Genomic DNA, 18,178 nt, shown 5'->3' on the forward strand with positions numbered 1-18,178 from the left:
GGAGAGGAGGGGCGCCAGGGAGCCGTCGGGAAGGTGCTGGCGGGGGGGGCAACTGCTGTCATCACTCACATTACACACTACTAGTTGACGGAATAAGCATTTTAAAAGACTAATTAATCATAAATAAATACATTTTATGGCTTTGTCTATTGAGGGAGTCATAACAAGGACGATATATTTTCAAAACGATCTGATTAGATGGTCAGCAACTTGTGTAGATTTCATTTTAAGTAAACCACAAATACCCTAGACACATGATGCTACTCTTGACACTTTCACACAACAGTGTTTGTCTGACTGTCTATTCCCGATTTAACTCTGAGTGGAAGAAGCCTATTTTAAGTGACTCATTTAAAGTTATTTTGAGCCTCAACAGACAATATTTAATACATATGTGTGATCCTTATGTAGCCTAACACAGACTAATGTTGGAGTAGTTCACACTGTATGATGGCCAACATCTACACAAGGTCTATTAATGTATCCATGTGTGCATGATTTTATATACATGCGTCTGCGTAAGTGCGTCTTGGCGTGGGCTGTGCGTGCGTCTGTGTGTGTCTGTATGTACTGGGGTCTCAGCGTGACAAAGGGGATGTTGACCTTGGGCCGAGGTCCCACGCAAGCAGAGTACTGGACAATGGTGGAGAGCACAGGACATCCTGCTCTCCAGGCAGCTCCAGCGTGTTCTGAAAACAGCCTTCCGTCACTGCTGTCCTCCGTCACTGTGCTGTCCTCCGTCACTGTTGTCCTCCGTCACTGTGCTGTCCTCCGTCACTGTTGTCCTCCGTCACTGCTGTCCTCCCTCACTGTGCTGTCCTCCCTCACTGCTGTCCTCCGTCACTGTGCTGTCCTCCGTCACTGTTGTCCTCCGTCACTGTAGTCCTCCGTCACTGTGCTGTCCTCCGTCACTGTTGTCCTCCGTCACTGTGCTGTCCTCCGTCACTGTTGTCCTCCGTCACTGCGCTGTCCTCCGTCACTGTGCTGTCCTCCATCACTGCGCTGTCCTCCGTCACTGATGTCCTCCATCACTGTGCTGTCCTCCATCACTGTGCTGTCCTCCATCACTGTGCTGTCCTCCGTCACTGTGCTGTCCTCCATCACTGTGCTCTCTACCCAGGGGCCCTGTCACATGCAGCCACTTTTTGTCCACTCAATTTCAACATTCTTCTCACTCTGAAATAACAGGATGCCTGAAGCATTACGCACTACTGTGTGTTTCTAAAGTGGATACGTGATGTTTTAAAGACACGACATGTTTTTTTTTCTCCCACTGTCTTAGCCATAAGGTCCATGTTCAAGTGTCGTTTTAGCCCTAACCCTGTGAAAGCATTTAAACTGACATAAGACTTTTACTACTGGAGCTCTTCTTTATATGCTTTCAGATGTTTGTGTTTCAAATAAAATAAAATAAAAGCTGCTGTGATTTCCATCTAAAGCAAATTATCATCCTTCACTCTGAAAGAAGAATCCTTCGAACTCACTGTGTTTCCACTTATGTAAAAAATTATAAAAATAATAAAATAAAAATTTCATGCTGCATCCTGGTAGCCCCACCACCTAGGATTATTTTAGACATTTTTACATACACAACTCACTGTGATCATACCAGTCATACAATGCATATACAGTGAGAGATTTTGGTTTGGTAGCATGTAATGTACAAACAAGATGTAAGACTACAGCCTCTGAACTTAATCACTGACATTATTATATCCTTGTAAACGGAGTTTGGCTTTTGGTTTGTGTGCTTGTTGCTGCATTTACAGTGGCCTGTAAACAGCTCCTACAGACCCTCCAGAACTCTGCTCCATACGGCTCCTTATGGCTCCCTACGGCTCCTACAGACCCTCGAGAGCTCTGCTCCCTACAGCTCCCTATGGCTCCCTACGGCTCCTACAGACACTCTAGAGCTCTGCTCCCTACAGCTCCCTACAGCTCCTACAGACCCTCCAGAGCTCTGCTCCCTACGGCTCCCTATGGCTCCCTACGGCTCCTACAGACCCTCGAGAGCTCTGCTCCCTACACCTCCCTATGGCTCCCTATGGCTCCCTATGGCTCCCTCCAGAGCTCTGCTCCCTACATCTCCCTACAGCTCCTACAGCTCCCTACGGCTCCTACAGACCCTCCAGAGCTCTGCTCCGTACGGCTCCCTACAGCTCCTACAGACCCCCCAGAGCTCTGCTCCCTACAGCTCCCTACAGCTCCTACAGACCCTCTAGAGCTCTGCTCCGTACGGCTCCCTACAGCTCCTACAGACCCTCTAGAGCTCTGCTCCGTACGGCTCCCTACAGCTCCTACAGACCCTCCAGAGCTCTGCTCCCTACGGCTCCCTATGGCTCCCTACAGCTCCTACAGACCCTCCAGAGCTCTGCTCCCTACGGCTCCCTATGGCTCCCTACAGCTCCTACAGACCCTCCAGAGCTCTGCTCCCTACGGCTCCAGGCTGCGTCTGTGCAAATGTATCTATAGCCAGCAAGTATCTTATCACCCTGTCATAAATCACTTCACTCCTCACTGTTTGTGTTTTATTTTTACCTATAACACCATGAGAGCTCGGACTGCTGACCGAGAGAGGTACCTTTTACCACACTGAGTCAAGTTCATAGTCATAATATATTATGTAATAAAATGTATCAGTTTTATGGAATCTTCATGAGCAAATAATTGTTGTTTTCTGAATATCAGACTAGCAAGCATATTTAAATATCGTTTATAGTGTTTTCTGACTTTCTTTTAATCTTTGAGATTTCAGTCATTATTGAATATAATGTATTCTCTTTTGTTTACCTACAGGGAGGCTTTATGCCAGGTAAATAAGTCATAACACCAGCAATGAAAATACCTGGGAATAATCTAGCATTCCTCAAAACTGACCATGTTTATAAGGATGTAGTTGAGCTGGATGGCTCCAGAGTCAATAGTTCTCTACAGACTCATATCAGCAGGTCTTGGCATGGTCATGTAAGTCATGTGTTCAAATCCCTCCTCAGCTGCCAAGAATGTAGCTTGGATCAGATTAACCCTGGTAATGTGAGAGCACAAGAAAGGAGCATTTTGGTCAGGTGTCACATTCTGACAATTAGTAACAGTTGTATTTTTTGCTCTGGTTGAGAGAGAGATGTTAAACGTTGTCTCAGGGTTTCAGTCCTCCCATATTTATTATTAATCCCAATATCTCATGAGAATGTGTTTCTTCTCTTTCTCCAAGTAGCTTATTTCAGTGAGTGAACATTCATATTTGAAGCATCTTTGGGTTTAGGGAATGTAGAGAAACCTCCAGATGTCAGAAGATTGATATCAGGACCCAAGGCAATCAGAGAAAGCCCAGAGTCTTTTACTTGTGGAAGCATTCTGAGGCAGTTATTTGGCAAATGGCCTCCCTGTGGTGGGCCCGCAGAATGAGGAAGCCCGAACCCCACTCTACCCTGCACTGCTGGGTCACCCGTAGGCGATAAACGCTTTATATATTACCCTTGGGAATCTTGTTTTTTTGTCAGGCCACAAAACGTTGGCTTTAAGGAGCTAATCCTTTTCAAATTCACCCCTTACCCCTCCCCAAAAGACAGAAATTCCTATGCATTTCAGTGACCAAGGGTGAGTGGAACAGACAGAGTCTGTTCAGTGTGTGAGCACATCAGGCCCGGTACACAGACGTTTCAGTTCACCAGCAGCTATTTGCTTGCGTTGCATTAGCACAGTCCCATTTCAGAATATGAGCACTTGTCTCTTCAAACGACCATTTCGCAGGGACACAACCATCGTTCAGCTGTTGGAAATAAGTGGGATTTAATGGATTATGAACAATCACAAGGGCCACTTATTTGCAAACCATTGCCCACAGAATGGATTCATTGTTGTGAGCCAGCACACATTTCCATAATAAATGGAAATAAGTTCATGATGGACTGAGTTGGCATTTCGGTATTACGGCATATACAAAATTGTTTATTGTTTGCAGTTTATTCTATGGACTGATTAATGTAGAACAATTTGTTTAGATAGTGGTTTATAGACTTCCTGAGCCCTGAGAACCACTGTGTCAGGGGATTGCAGGAAAACACCATGTTTGAAATATGTATGTAGGAATAACTGGCTCTTTCTGATAAAGTTGGCTAATCAAACCAAAACAAGCTTTGTTTGTCACATACACTCTCAAGGATTAGTGTCTAAGTACAGCTGCAGCAGTTTGTTTACCAGAACAACATGCATTGCTGAGTGCAAACTGTAGTGAATACGTGTGAAACAGGAGCACCCACACTGCAGAGTTGGACTGGGTAAGGTCCAATCGGGGGGAAGCCATGTAAATCAGACATTAGCAACACAGAATTGGCCCAAAAGGCCATGCATTAATGTTTTGCTCAGCACAGAGACCTGAACTGTTTCCTTGTAAGTGCGTATAGAGCGTGCTCTCTGTCTGCCCCCAGCCCGGACTGCCCACAGAACTCATAGCGCACTCCCTCTTGCCGTAGACGGAGAGGGGGAGGGGTTATTGGTGGCACAGTATCCAAGCACTCAAACTCCAAACTCCTCACCACCGGGCTGCCGTCCCCGATGGCACGGTGCCGCCCGCCGCCATGCATAGTTTCATCTTGACAACGCCTTTGAAAGCCAAGCATTAGCTGCCCCGCCAGCTTGTAAAGACTGGCATGTGGGGCTGACTGGGTCAGCCAGCACTCTTTGTTCAGGGTGATTTGCTCATCGTTACAGGTGTGGACTGCTGGCGCGGACTGGGAGTGGTTCGGAGGAAATCACGTAAGTCCAAGCACTAGTCCCACTTTGGCCTGATGAGATTCATGGCTGGGAACGAGGCCAGAGGCAGTGGCCCCTGGTTTCCCACTGTGGCTCCGGTGCATTGTGAGGGATGTCTGTTTATCCGCCGAGGCTGATTGGGATGTGGGATAGAGGCACTTGACCTCCCCAGCCACTTTCTCCACTGGTTGGGACGTGTGTGGGGGTGGGACGTTTGCATGGCTTGATGGGTGGGGGTGGGGCAGGTGCGTGTTTTGATGGGTGGGGTGGGGTGGTTGCGTGGATGATGGGTGGGGGTGGGGCAGGTGCGTGTTTTGATGGGTGGGGGTGGGGTGAGTGTGTGTTTTGATGGGTGGGGGTGGGGCAGGTGCGTGTTTTGATGGGTGGGGGTGGGGTGAGTGCGTGTTTTGATGGGTGGGGGTGGGGTGAGTGCGTGTTTTGATGGGTGGGGGTGGAGTGAGTGCGTGTTTTGATGGGTGGGGGTGGGGTGAGTGCGTGTTTTGATGGGTGGGGGTGGGGTGGGTGCATGTTTTGATGGGTGGGGGTGGGGTGGGTGCGTGTTTTGATGGGTGGGGGTGGGGTGGGTGCGTGTTTTGATGGGTGGGGGTGGGGTGAGTGCGTGTTTTGATGGGTGGGGGTGGGGTGGGTGCGTGTTTTGATGGGTGGGGGTGGGGTGAGTGTGTGTTTTGATGGGTGGGGGTGGGGTGAGTGCGTGTTTTGATGGGTGGGGGTGGGGTGAGTGTGTGTTTTGATGGGTGGGGCTGGGGTGAGTGCGTGATTTGATGGGTGGGGGTGGGGTGGGTGCGTGTTTTGATGGGTGGGGGTGGGGTGGGTGTGTGTTTTGATGGGTGGGGGTGGGGTGAGTGCGTGTTTTGATGGGTGGGGGTGGGGTGAGTGTGTGTTTTGATGGGTGGGGCTGGGGTGAGTGCGTGATTTGATGGGTGGGGGTGGGGTGGGTGCGTGTTTTGATGGGTGGGGGTGGGGTGAGTGTGTGTTTTGATGGGTGGGGGTGGGGTGAGTGCGTGTTTTGATGGGTGGGGGTGGGGTGGGTGCGTGTTTTGATGGGTGGGGGTGGGGTGGGTGTGTGTTTTGATGGGTGGGGGTGGGGTGAGTGCGTGTTTTGATGGGTGGGGGTGGGGTGAGTGTGTGTTTTGATGGGTGGGGCTGGGGTGAGTGCGTGATTTGATGGGTGGGGGTGGGGTGGGTGCGTGTTTTGATGGGTGGGGGTGGGGTGAGTGCGTGTTTTGATGGGTGGGGGTGGGGTGAGTGCGTGTTTTGATGGGTGGGGGTGGGGCGGGTGCGTGTTTTGATGGGTGGGGGTGGGGTGAGTGCGTGTTTTGATGGGTGGGGGTGGGGTGGGTGTGTGTTTTGATGGGTGGGGGTGGGGCGGGTGCGTGTTTTGATGGGTGGGGGTGGGGTGGGTGTGTGTTTTGATGGGTGGGGGTGGGGCGGGTGCGTGTTTTGATGGGTGGGGGTGGGGTGAGTGCGTGTTTTGATGGGTGGGGGTGGGGTGGGTGTGTGTTTTGATGGGTGGGGGTGGGGCGGGTGCGTGTTTTGATGGGTGGGGGTGGGGTGAGTGCGTGTTTTGATGGGTGGGGGTGGGGTGAGTGTGTGTTTTGATGGGTGGGGGTGGGGTGGGTGCGTGTTTTGATGGGTGGGGGTGGGGCGGGTGCGTGTTTTGATGGGTGGGGGTGGGGTGAGTGCGTGTTTTGATGGGTGGGGGTGGGGTGAGTGCGTGTTTTGATGGGTGGGGGTGGGGTGGGTGCATGTTTTGATGGGTGGGGGTGGGGTGGGTGCGTGTTTTGATGGGTGGGGGTGGGGCGGGTGCGTGTTTTGATGGGTGGGGGTGGGGCGGGTGCGTGTTTTGATGGGTGGGGGTGGGGTGAGTGTGTGTTTTGATGGGTGGGGCTGGGGTGAGTGCGTGATTTGATGGGTGGGGGTGGGGTGGGTGCGTGTTTTGATGGGTGGGGGTGGGGTGAGTGCGTGTTTTGATGGGTGGGGGTGGGGCGGGTGCGTGTTTTGATGGGTGGGGGTGGGGTGAGTGCGTGTTTTGATGGGTGGGGGTGGGGTGGGTGTGTGTTTTGATGGGTGGGGGTGGGGTGAGTGCGTGTTTTGATGGGTGGGGGTGGGGTGAGTGTGTGTTTTGATGGGTGGGGGTGGGGTGAGTGCGTGTTTTGATGGGTGGGGGTGGGGTGAGTGTGTGTTTTGATGGGTGGGGGTGGGGTGAGTGCGTGTTTTGATGGGTGGGGGTGGGGTGAGTGTGTGTTTTGATGGGTGGGGGTGGGGCGGGTGCGTGTTTTGATGGGTGGGGGTGGGGTGGGTGCGTGTTTTGATGGGTGGGGGTGGGGTGGGTGCGTGTTTTGATGGGTGGGGGTGGGGCGGGTGCGTGTTTTGATGGGTGGGGGTGGGGTGGGTGCGTGTTTTGATGGGTGGGGGTGGGGTGAGTGTGTGTTTTGATGAGTGGGGGTGCCTAGGTAGCAGGAGGAGACAAAAACAATGAAAAACATGGTCCATGTGTCTCTTTGACAAGATACATGGCAGCAGTTTCAAGCTCAGATTAATTACAGAGGCGTGACACGGACTATAAACAAGAACATGAGGAGGGCCAGCTGGAGATATGGAAAATATCCTCTTAAACCCTGAAACATCTGAAAGTTAAAAAAATAGGACATTCATTGCAAGGGAGGGAATGATACAGGCAGGCTGGGTGTGCGTAAACAAACTGTCAAAGAGGGACAGGGAAGATATGTCTGAGAATATTATGACTGCGACAACTTATAATGGATGTTCTTTCCAATACTGCTTTCAGCTCGGTGGTCATCAGAGACCACTCCAAATGGCCTCCGAGGTCATGGGGTCAGTGGGACCAAAGGCCCGGGCTTTTACTGAAGCAGTGACACAGAGCTGTGGAAATGCATGTCTCACACACACATAGCCTTTGTTCTCATTGTTTAAACCCCGTCTGCACTTTAGATGATGTTCCAGCGTGGAGACATCAGCTTCACGTCTTTCTTCCAGTGTGGCTTCCACGACATCTGGGCTGGTCTGGGAGCTTCTGGACTTTTAACCAACACATCAGAACTTACTCATATTGTTCTATATTAATCTTGTACAAACAAGAGAATATATAAGAATAAAAGTATTTGTCTTTTTTGTGCAAAGAATACATTAACTGGCATGTGAATAAATATTTGTGGTTCCAAACAAAAATAGGAAAAATTTAAGAATCGGCTATACACGTTTTTTTAACATGTGCCTTCCTCATCCCTTTGCTGCCTGTGTTTTGTTAGTGTTCGCTGTTGTCATTGGCTGTGTCACGTGAGAGCCTTCCTATTATGGTGTTCCTTTAAGGGCCCCCAGTGATGGGTGGTGCTGGCTCACTGCCCAGTGCCTGTCCGATCACTGCTCTTTGGGCCTGGGGTGCCACTGTTAATACTGAACAACTGCTAATTCCATCTTCAGTTAGTCCTGACCCTAGGACCTAGTGCTACGCTGAAGCAGAATGAACCAACTGGTGACAGTTGAGCATTTCGTCTAAGCAGGAAGAATTTGGTAATCTGGACAAAAAAAAACTTCAGTTTAGTACTTTTTAGATAAAGGGAAACATGATTCTCACAGTTTCGTCTTTTTTCTTGAGCTTTTTATAGATGTTTTTTCTACCAATAAATCTGAAGGTGTCCTCAGACGTCTGCGCCCATCTGTACCCATCCTATTTGGTACCTTCCACCTCCATCTCCTCGCAGGCCCCGCCCCCTGATTTCTGCACTGGTCTGTGATCTCGTCATCCCTGTATTTTGTCTGTGAGGTATTGCTCGGGTTTTGTGAGCACGGGCATTGTGCAGACCCTTCTGTTTCCTTGCTTCCCCACTGTGCTCTTGTTTCTTGGCTTTTAGATGCCTTTTTAGAGTGCTAGAATATGTTTCTCACTACTGATTAAGTTTTTATATTGGACATACTGAAACAAAATAAGACTATGCTTAATTCCTATACCTTTAGACTTCCATAAAGAGATGTCATGACTAAATCGCAGTGCTAGGTATATATGTATAGATGTGTATATATGTGTGTGCTTGAACATAAGGGACATCATGGGACATCAACCTTCTTTTAGCCAGGGGAGGAGTTTCCAAGATAAAACCTCAGGAGGCGCATTCGGGGGGTGCACTATATATGTACACTATATTGCCAAAAGTGTTCGCTCACCCATCCAACTTATTGAAATTGGGTGTTCCAATCACTTCCATGGCCACAGGTATATACAACTAAGCACCTAGAAAGGCAGATTGTTTTCATAAACATTTGTGAAAGAATGGATCACTCTCAGGAGCTCATTGAATTCCAGCGTGGAACTGTGATAGGATGCTACCTGTGCAACAAATCAAGTCATGAAATTTCCTTGCTGCTAAATATTCCACCGTTATTCAAGTTATTCCACAATTATTCAAGAACATTGTGCAGAGAGCTTCATTGAATGGGTTTCCATGGTCGAGCAGCTGCATCCAAGCCATACATCACCAAGTGCAATGCAAAGCGTCAGATGCAGTGGTGTAAAGCATGGTCAAAAATCCCCATAAACACTGTGAAGCTGTTCTAGCTGCAAAGGGTGGACCAACGTCATATTGAACTCTATGGATTAGGAATGGGATGTCAGTTAAGCTCATATGTGAGTCAAGGAAGGTGAGTGAATACGTTTGGCAATATAGTGTATCTCTTGCCATATGTGTCTGGTTAAAGGTCATAGCTGTTAGTGGCTAGTGTCAGCATGTATACATATAGAGAAGTGAGAGAAGGAAACCTGTACAGATGAGGCTGAACCTTGTGCTGAAGCCTCACAGTATCTTACTTTTATCTTTTGTTTCTTTTCATTCGGTTTAGTTTTTGGTTTCTTATGTGTAAAGATTGGGATTAACCAGCTGTCCACTAGTCTGGTATCCCATCTCCCCGTGGCATCCAAGGCACGGTCGCATGTCAAACACAGCTTACTGTCTTTAGGAGATATGAAATGTTACACTCTCTAATGGATGAATAGAACTTTGGTAATGGCTTTGTTTGGATGAATGTTTTCGAAAGCTACAGTGTATTAATGATATAGCTGATGGTTTTTTCCATTTCAGATCCCATGAGATTATTGTTCCAAGAAATGTGAAATATAATTAATCTCAGGAAGCACTGGAAGAACTGTTCTTCAGAACTTCTCCACAATTGCTATTATAACAGGGATGGGCAACTTCCATGATAAAGAGGGCCAACATTTTTTCAGCACTATTATTGGAGGGCCACATGACCACGCACTTCAAATAATTGGATATGAAAGACACTACAAATTATTCTCAATAAGAACACATTTTAAATGAATTCAGATCTGTATGTTTATTGCACCAACATACATATATTTTCTGCATATAAATGCTTTAACATGTCCTTAATAAGCAACAAAGACAAAACATTTGCTTAATAAAAAAGTGCAAAAAGGAATTTGAACTCCTTCATATCAAAGAACTGTAACGCGTGGCGCGCTGCGGAGCGAGGAGGAGGACACAAACGCTGAGAAGAGTGAGATTTAATAAGGGGAATTCCATAGGCGAAGTCGATTGTACAGGCACGGGTCAAAACGGGAGAGCCGTCCAAGTGGTCAACAGGACAGGCAGGAGTCGTAACAGGAGAGTCAATCACACCGGAGAAACGCAACAGAGATGGAAAATACCAGAACAGCGATGACAGAGATAATCGACAAAACTGAACAAACCACAAATAACCAACAACGGGCGAAACACAGAGATACAAGTACACCGGACTAAACTAGACACAACTGAACACAATGACGACACGGGCGTGGCAGACAGAGGGAAACCAGTGCAACAGACATGCAGGGTGGGATAACCGGGCAAGGAACAACACAGACACGGGAGAGGGGGGCGTAGCCCTACGTGACAAGAACAAAAAAGTTTTTTCTTTTAATTATTAAATTATTATTGATCTATTTGCGGCCGCGGGCCGCCAGTTGCCCATCCCAGTATTATAACATTAGCTCCAGCCTGTTGGAACTTCACTAGGGAAAGATCCACTTGATGTATGGATGGATTACAGATACTCTCAAAGTGCACAAATCAGAGGGAACAGTTTGCAATATCCAGAAGTGCAAGGACTTCAGGCTCAGAAGATCTGAGATGAGCACATTTGCAGTGAGGAAAATAAGTATTTAAACACCCTGCAACTTTGCAAGTTCGAAATCAGAGAAATCATGGAGGGTCTGAAATTTTCATCTTAGGTTTTTAAAATTATTTATTCGTGTTACTGCTGCAAATAAGTATAAGCAAAAATTCTGGCCCTCAAATACCTGTTAGTCCGCCTCTAAAATGTCCACCTCCACTCTACTTATTATTCTAAAAACACCTGTTTGAGGAGGTTAGCTGCATAAAGACACCTGTCCACCCCACACAATCAAGACCAAAGAGCTGAATAAAGACACCAGAGACAAAATTGTAGACCTGCACAAGACTGGGTAGGTCTACGGGGCAATTGCCAAGCAGCTTGGTGAAAAAAGATCAACTGATGGAGCAATTATTAGAAAATGGAAGAAGCTAAACACGACTGTCAATCTCCCTCAGACTGGAGCTCCATGTAAGATCTCACCTCGTGTAGCAGTGATCATATGAAATGTGAAGAATCAGGCCAGAACTACACGGGAGGAGCTGGTCAATGACCTGAAGAGAGCTGGCACCACTGTTTCCAAGGTTACTGTGGGTAATACACTAAGATATCATAGTTTAAAGTCATGGTACAGAAGGTTCCCCTGCTTAAATCAGCACACGTCCAGGCCCGTCTTGAGTTCACCCATGACCATTTAGATGATCCAGAGGAGTCATGGGAGAAAGTTCTGTGGTCAGATGAGACCAAAATAGAACTTATTGGTCTTAATTCCACTCACCGTGTTTGGAGGTCAAAGAATGATGAGTACCACCCCAAAAACACCGTCCCTACTGGATACTGAATCATGGGGGTGGAAGCATCATGCTTTGGGGGTGTTTTTCTGCACATGAGACAGGACGACTGTACTGTATTAAGGAGAGGATGACCGGGATCATGTATTGTGAGATTTTGGGGAACAACCTCTTTCCCTCAGTTAGAGCATTGAGAATGGGTCGTGGCTGGGGCTTTCAACATGACAATGACCCAAAGCACACCGCCAGGATAACCAAGGAGTGGCTCCGTAAGAAGCATATCAAGGTTTTCAATTGTCGATGGGGGGGGATAGAGCGGATAGCAAGAGCGGATAGCACGATTGAAAAAAAAGATTCCTAAAAAAAAACACTTTTCAAAACAGCTCGCGGGCCAGAAATTGATAGCCCGCGGGCCGCTATTTGAGTATGGGGGCCCTATAGGGTGCTCGAACTCTGTTTCTCAGCAACAGCCCAGAAACCGGGCTGATCTGGAGAAGATCTGTGTGGAAGAATGGACCAAAATCCCTGCTGCAGTGTGTGCAAACCTGGTGAAACACTACAGGAAACGTTTGACCTCTGCAAACAAAGGCTACTGCACCAAATATTAACATTGATTTTCACAGGTGTTCAAATACCTATTTACAGCAGTAACACAAATAAATTATTTAAAAAATCATACATTGTGATATCTGGATTTGGTTTTTATATTATGTCTCTCACAGTGGACCCAAGATGAAAATTTCAGACCCCTCTATGATTTCTAAGTGGAAGAACTTGCAAAGTCACAGGGTGTTCAAATACTTGAATATTGAGGAATACAAATGTTCCTCACTGTAACCTCGCATGCTAAGCAGTGCATGTCTAGCCTCACATGCCGTTTCCTGTCCATCGGGAAGTCAGGGATCCACCAGCAGATGGAATCTGGCACAGGCAGTTGGGACAGGCAGTTGGCACAGGCAGTTGGCACAGCTTAGTTGGTAACATCTGAAGGATTTTTGGATTAAATGCAAACTGAATACTGACACAGAAATTGTTTCTTCCACTGCGCCCCCCTGTCTGCAGGTTTTCCACAGTCTGCCCATAGTTTACAAACTGTCCACAATATGTAGGTTAAAAATCAAGGCTTAAATTCATGGCATTGCTTGCATGTCTGTTTTCGGGGGCCACAAACTGCCTGGTTTAGCTTTTTGGATATGGTAGCACTGACCCTTTGAGACATCTTGAGACACTGGTGTCAGGTACTTAGTGTATCTGTACAGTACGTTCCACAGTGTCAGCCTGCTTTGTTTCTTCTTTAAAACTCCATGGAAACCTGAGTCATATCTCCTAGTCAGCCAAGCTAGGAATTTGCAGCCAGCCTTGTCTATGTGCTGCCCATGATCAAAGCTGACAGGCTAGGACGACAACCTCATTGTACAGAGGTTTACCCATCAATAAATACGACAGCACCATGTGTCAAATACACACACGGACACATACTTTCACAAACTATTTTTTTCCACAGTATCCATTTTAGTGATTGCTGTCAGGATGTGAAGACAATCCAGCCAAAGTGTTCGACATGGAAAGTGCTTACATCAGCTTTAAGTAGCTAAACGATGCATTGTTGAAGTCGTGCTGTAAAAAGAAGGGTCACGTTGGGCACTCAGGGGGTTGAGGAGGTGGTCAGATGCTGCAGTCCGCAGTTTCCTTCGCTGGACTGCATGACTAGGTTGTAGTGCGTATTTTTAACCAGCGTCAGCCACTGCCCGTCCCCTGTGCTCCCCATTGCTAAGGGTGGCTTATCTTCCTTCCTGTCATTCAGACAGACTCTCTGGCCTGCCTGAGGAGGCCTGACATTATAGAAACAATTCACAATCCCGCAAAATACAAAGAGATCGCACCTCACCCCCAGATCACCCTGGGCGAGGCCTCACGCGACCTGATGGTCTTATGCAACTGTGTTGTTTTGCTAATAGGTCCATAGTTCTAAATGTTTTGTCTGCATTGTCTCCTCTTCTAAGCATATTCCTGAGTGTGTATATTTAGCTGCCCCTCTAAAAATTCCCTGACATGACACAGCTCCACTGCATTTAGTCATAACAGTAGAGCCATTTTTAGTGAAAAGGATATGAGTAACATGAAGACCCCCACCTCAACCCCCCAACCTTCACAGTCAATTCGGAGTCTAAAGTCTGCTGGCTCTCTAGCTCCCTCTGCTCCTTGCAGCAGGAACTGAGCTCAGCGGTTTCAGAAACGCCCCTTCCCCTCCGCTACACCGTCATACAGCAGGTAAGGCATGTTGCTGAATGTCGGAAGACAGCGCAGGAGTCCAGAATATGAACTGCTAGCTAAAGACATCAGGACCATATACTACTTAACCTGCCATTGTTGTGCACTCTGGATGCATAAACTGCCCCCAATGTAGAATGATACTGTGGCTTAACCTGCCATTGTTGTGCACATTGGCTGCATAATGGGGAAGCAGTTGTTCTAGCCAGCCCCGCTCCCACAAGTCTTTGCTTTAATTGATTTGTTCCGGGAACTCCTGAACAATTGCTGCTCTGTGGTGGCCATGCTAATTGGCACCGTAACCTAGCAGCAAGAACTGAACAGACAAGTACACTGACTCCATAGCGTTGCAAACGCCCTCCCCCAATCCCCCTGCCGGCTGAAGACCACATGGTCTTATGCTCAAGCCGATTCATTTCCGATGTGACTTGCAGCGTTCGAGTGCTTGGCGGGGAGGAGCTGGCTGGAGGTGTGTGCATGAGGTCTTGTTCTGAGCACAACAGCAGTTATCAATTACAAAATGAAATAGGCTTTGCTCCGCCATAACTCAGACATAACTTTTTAGGTGTGTGTATCTCCATTGTAGTTTACAAGATAATCATAGTATTCCTGGTAGACAGGGAGGAAGTGCAGTGTTTGCCACTTACTGCACATTTGGGTAGTAGTGTAGAGTTATTTGCAGTGGTGCCACATGTTAGTCCAGCTGTGGATCATGGCAGATGTTTGAGTCCAGTGGGTTACTGCCCTCCGTGGCTTTCACCTAACCCTGTGAAGAGCTACAGGTGTCCTCAAAAACAGGGTTCAGCATACCAAATGCTCTCAGGGTGAAAACTATTTAGAAATGTTGAGAAAATCATATGTGTATGTATATATATATATATATATATATATATATATATATATATATATATATATATATATATATATAGCCTCACCATGATTAGATTATTAGATTGAACAAAAACACACAATGTAATGCATTGCAAACTAAGCAAGATATTTTACATAACATTTAATTTGTCTATACGCCGGCCACTTTAAGTTTCCCTGTCAGAAATTGACCTCCCAATCCAATAATGATTTTTAGTGTTTGTCCAAACATTCCTTTCAAATGTTCCTTCATTGGTCATTAATTCCCTTCTCTGTTCATCCAAAGCAACTTTCTTTTTCATCCCGTTTTTAGATTATTTCTGGGATCTAAACAGGTGCAGGGTTACACCTGGCTGATGTGTGATAGGTCCTCAGGGCCACAGTCAAGCGCAACACTTTTACTTCATTTATTTGTCGTCCTTCAAGTCAGAGGCAACTGGACCCAAAATCTGATACAGCGCTAGTTTATTTCTGCTTTCTAAACAGACGAGATGGAATGTGGGCTGTCGATTTGACACAAGGTTGATGAGACACAGCGACAGTTCCCACTGTTGTCCACCAGAGGGCAGAGCAAGTGTGGAGTTTAAAAGAGTTCACTGGCGTTATGCAGCCCAACAACCCTCAACCCCTTAGGTTTTTTTTTTTTGTTGTTTTGTAGCTTTTGACAGGAGCGAGAGGTTTACCTTAGGTGTGTGCTCGCAGGCAAATGCAAATGAGAAATTCAACTTCAATATTTAATGAAGGACTACTGGTCCATAAAACTGCATAGTAAAGAGTAACATAAGCTAATATCAACATTAAAGTCCTACTTGAATACATCAGTATAACTAACATGGGACTATATGAGCTATGTTGCCTTTTTTAAAGTTATGTTTCTTTCTTTGCTTTACTCAACACTGAGAGTGGCAAGTGGACAGAATAACCATATAATAATGTTAATACTCGACTACAAAGTTAAAAAGTCGCCAGGTTTAGATACCGCCCCATCATCTTAAAGGATACGTAGCTGAGTAACACTAGCACTAAAACACTTCGGTTCAATGGAGCGGCACGACTCTTAATTATTGACATAATTGGCATGAAGCGCTTCTTCCTCGGTGCTTTCCCATTTCACACAAATGTGCCTGGTGCTCTGTTCAAATCAGTAAAGGATTTCCTTCATAAAATCTCAGGGACAAGGACAAAGCTGGCGGGGGCTGCCACATCACAAAACAAGCAAACAGCCTACAGCTAATAAACTCCCAACTGCTCATAACTTACTCTAAACTCTCGCTGTGAGCTCGCGAGACACGTTTCTGCTCAGATCCGCAAATCTCTCTAAATATTTAAATCTCCTCGCTATAAAACGCTGCCATATTTGCACCCAAACTCCAGCCAACTCTAGTGGCGAATCCTAACCTTGCACCAATAATACATGTTACAGTTTCTTAAATGCTTGTAGTGAGTATGTCTGCGTGTAACTTTTTACATTAACTAGACTGATCAATCAAATTATGTTACATTTTATTTGATCCTAGAAAGTAAGCTGGCCTTATAGCTAGTTAACTGCTGTTAAACACACTCAAGTCCATATAACCAAACCCAGGGGCGATTTTAGGATCTGGTCTTTAGGGGTGCCCAGCCCCCAGTGCTCACAGAGGCACAATACCAAAGTATTGCGCAGGTGCAGAGCAAGGTTTTTGCATAATATAATATTTAAAAAATGTGTTGAGCCAGGGGGTGCTGAGCAACTTCACGGTGGTGCTCTAGCACCACTAAAAATACCCTAGCCTCGCCCCTGAAAACCGATGCTTTCTTATTTGGACATAAAAAATAACACTCACTGGAAAAGATTATTGTGCTTGGACAAATTGAGGGTCAAAACCAAAGTATGAACAGTTATCAAATCCTCTTAATGTACTTGTGAAGTACTTCCACTACTAGACACACATTTCAGATAATTACTGTTGTAATAATTACAGTCCCTCTGCTTCATGTAGATCAACAGTTTTCTCCTGGTCTGTTCCCCCTGAAAATGGAGTCTTCCAGAAATAAATCAACACTGGGCAAAATAGTTTTTATGCAGGAAATTCCATCTTTGGACATTGCTCACTCTTGAAATTGATTTGTACAAAGTAGTAAAAGCTAGCCAACATTAAAAAAACAAAAAAAAAGTAAAAGACAAGACAAGGATCAAGCCTGAACAAACACCATGATGCAGACATATGGTTTTCTCCCCAAATGCTGCCTGCATCAAGATCATCTCCTTCACACATTTTGGACTATGGTGTGATCTAAAAGATAAAATGGACTTGTGTGATAAAGCGTGACCCAAAACTAGTCAGAGTTTAGAGATCTGTGACTGCAAAGTCACATAGATCCCACCTTTACCTACATTACAGGCCTGATCTCCCGGGCTCGTTCTCCACTCTGGCTAGTTACACCCCGTTATATTCTGTAAGCCCCTCCACAAGAATATTCCATTCATGTTACAGGTAACACAGGAACAAAGAATATAAAACATTCTAACTGCTGTCAATACACAATTGAATAAACATCTTTGGTCACATCTTTTCATGTCATGACATTACTCCTTTTTACATAATTTCCACTTTACAGGTGCACATGCATATATAATCACTTTTGTCCAATTTATGTTCATCCCTCCTCTTCTGCAGAGGTTACACCTGGTAAGTAAAAGCCTGAATTTTGAACTCTTTCTCTTTTAGTCCAATGGATGCAGACTGGTCACAGGTAAGCATAATCATAAACCATAATCATATGTCTATTGGTGATGTGTAGGTCTACATCATCACAACTTGGCTTGTAGGGCTTTGTTAGATTTCTCCATTGCCTTCACCTCTGCCAAGTCCTTTGATACAACCCTGGATCAGTAATCAAGACACATCTGAATAAAGGAATCTTTAAAGCGCTTTTATTAGTTTCATTGGAAATGGAAGCAAAACCAAAATACAGATATGAACTGGGATAATGTATGCAGTCTTTTTTTTTATGCAGTCTTTTTTTTTTTCTTTCATCCAAACGAACACGCCCTCCACGGCGGGAGCAAATGTCTGGACCAGTAAGGACCGGTAGCAGTTCCAGGATGCCACCAGCCCAGCCCTGCGTCAGTGACCCATCCCCGCCCCGGCAGGGAGCAGGAAATGTGTGAAGGATGCAGTCTAAAACAATGAACTATTAGTGCAAGGTTTTCACCATCAGCCATCTAACCTAAAGAGGAGATTTCCGTAACCCAGTCACTAATGTTTTCCCCTGTATACACAGTACCACACACAGCGTCCAACTTTGGTACCTCATTGTATCATTTCCATTTACCTTTACATTTATGGCATTTAGCAGACGCT

General features: G+C 46.2%; 1 long non-coding RNA gene across 3 annotated transcripts in view; it reads left to right on the top strand.

Moving 5' to 3' along the window:
• Positions 1-4,555: 4,555 nt before the first annotated feature.
• The window catches only part of LOC143527687 (uncharacterized), a 36,853-nt gene continuing 23,230 nt past the window's right edge, over positions 4,556-18,178 (top strand). For all 3 annotated transcript variants that reach the window (XR_013134229.1, XR_013134228.1, XR_013134227.1), the window contains exon 1: positions 4,556-4,755. This is a non-coding gene — a long non-coding RNA (uncharacterized LOC143527687). The remainder of the gene's footprint in view (positions 4,756-18,178) is intronic.

The sequence above is a fragment of the Brachyhypopomus gauderio genome, chromosome 11, assembly GCF_052324685.1.
Source record: "Brachyhypopomus gauderio isolate BG-103 chromosome 11, BGAUD_0.2, whole genome shotgun sequence".
Classification (NCBI taxonomy): Eukaryota; Metazoa; Chordata; class Actinopteri; order Gymnotiformes; family Hypopomidae; genus Brachyhypopomus; species Brachyhypopomus gauderio.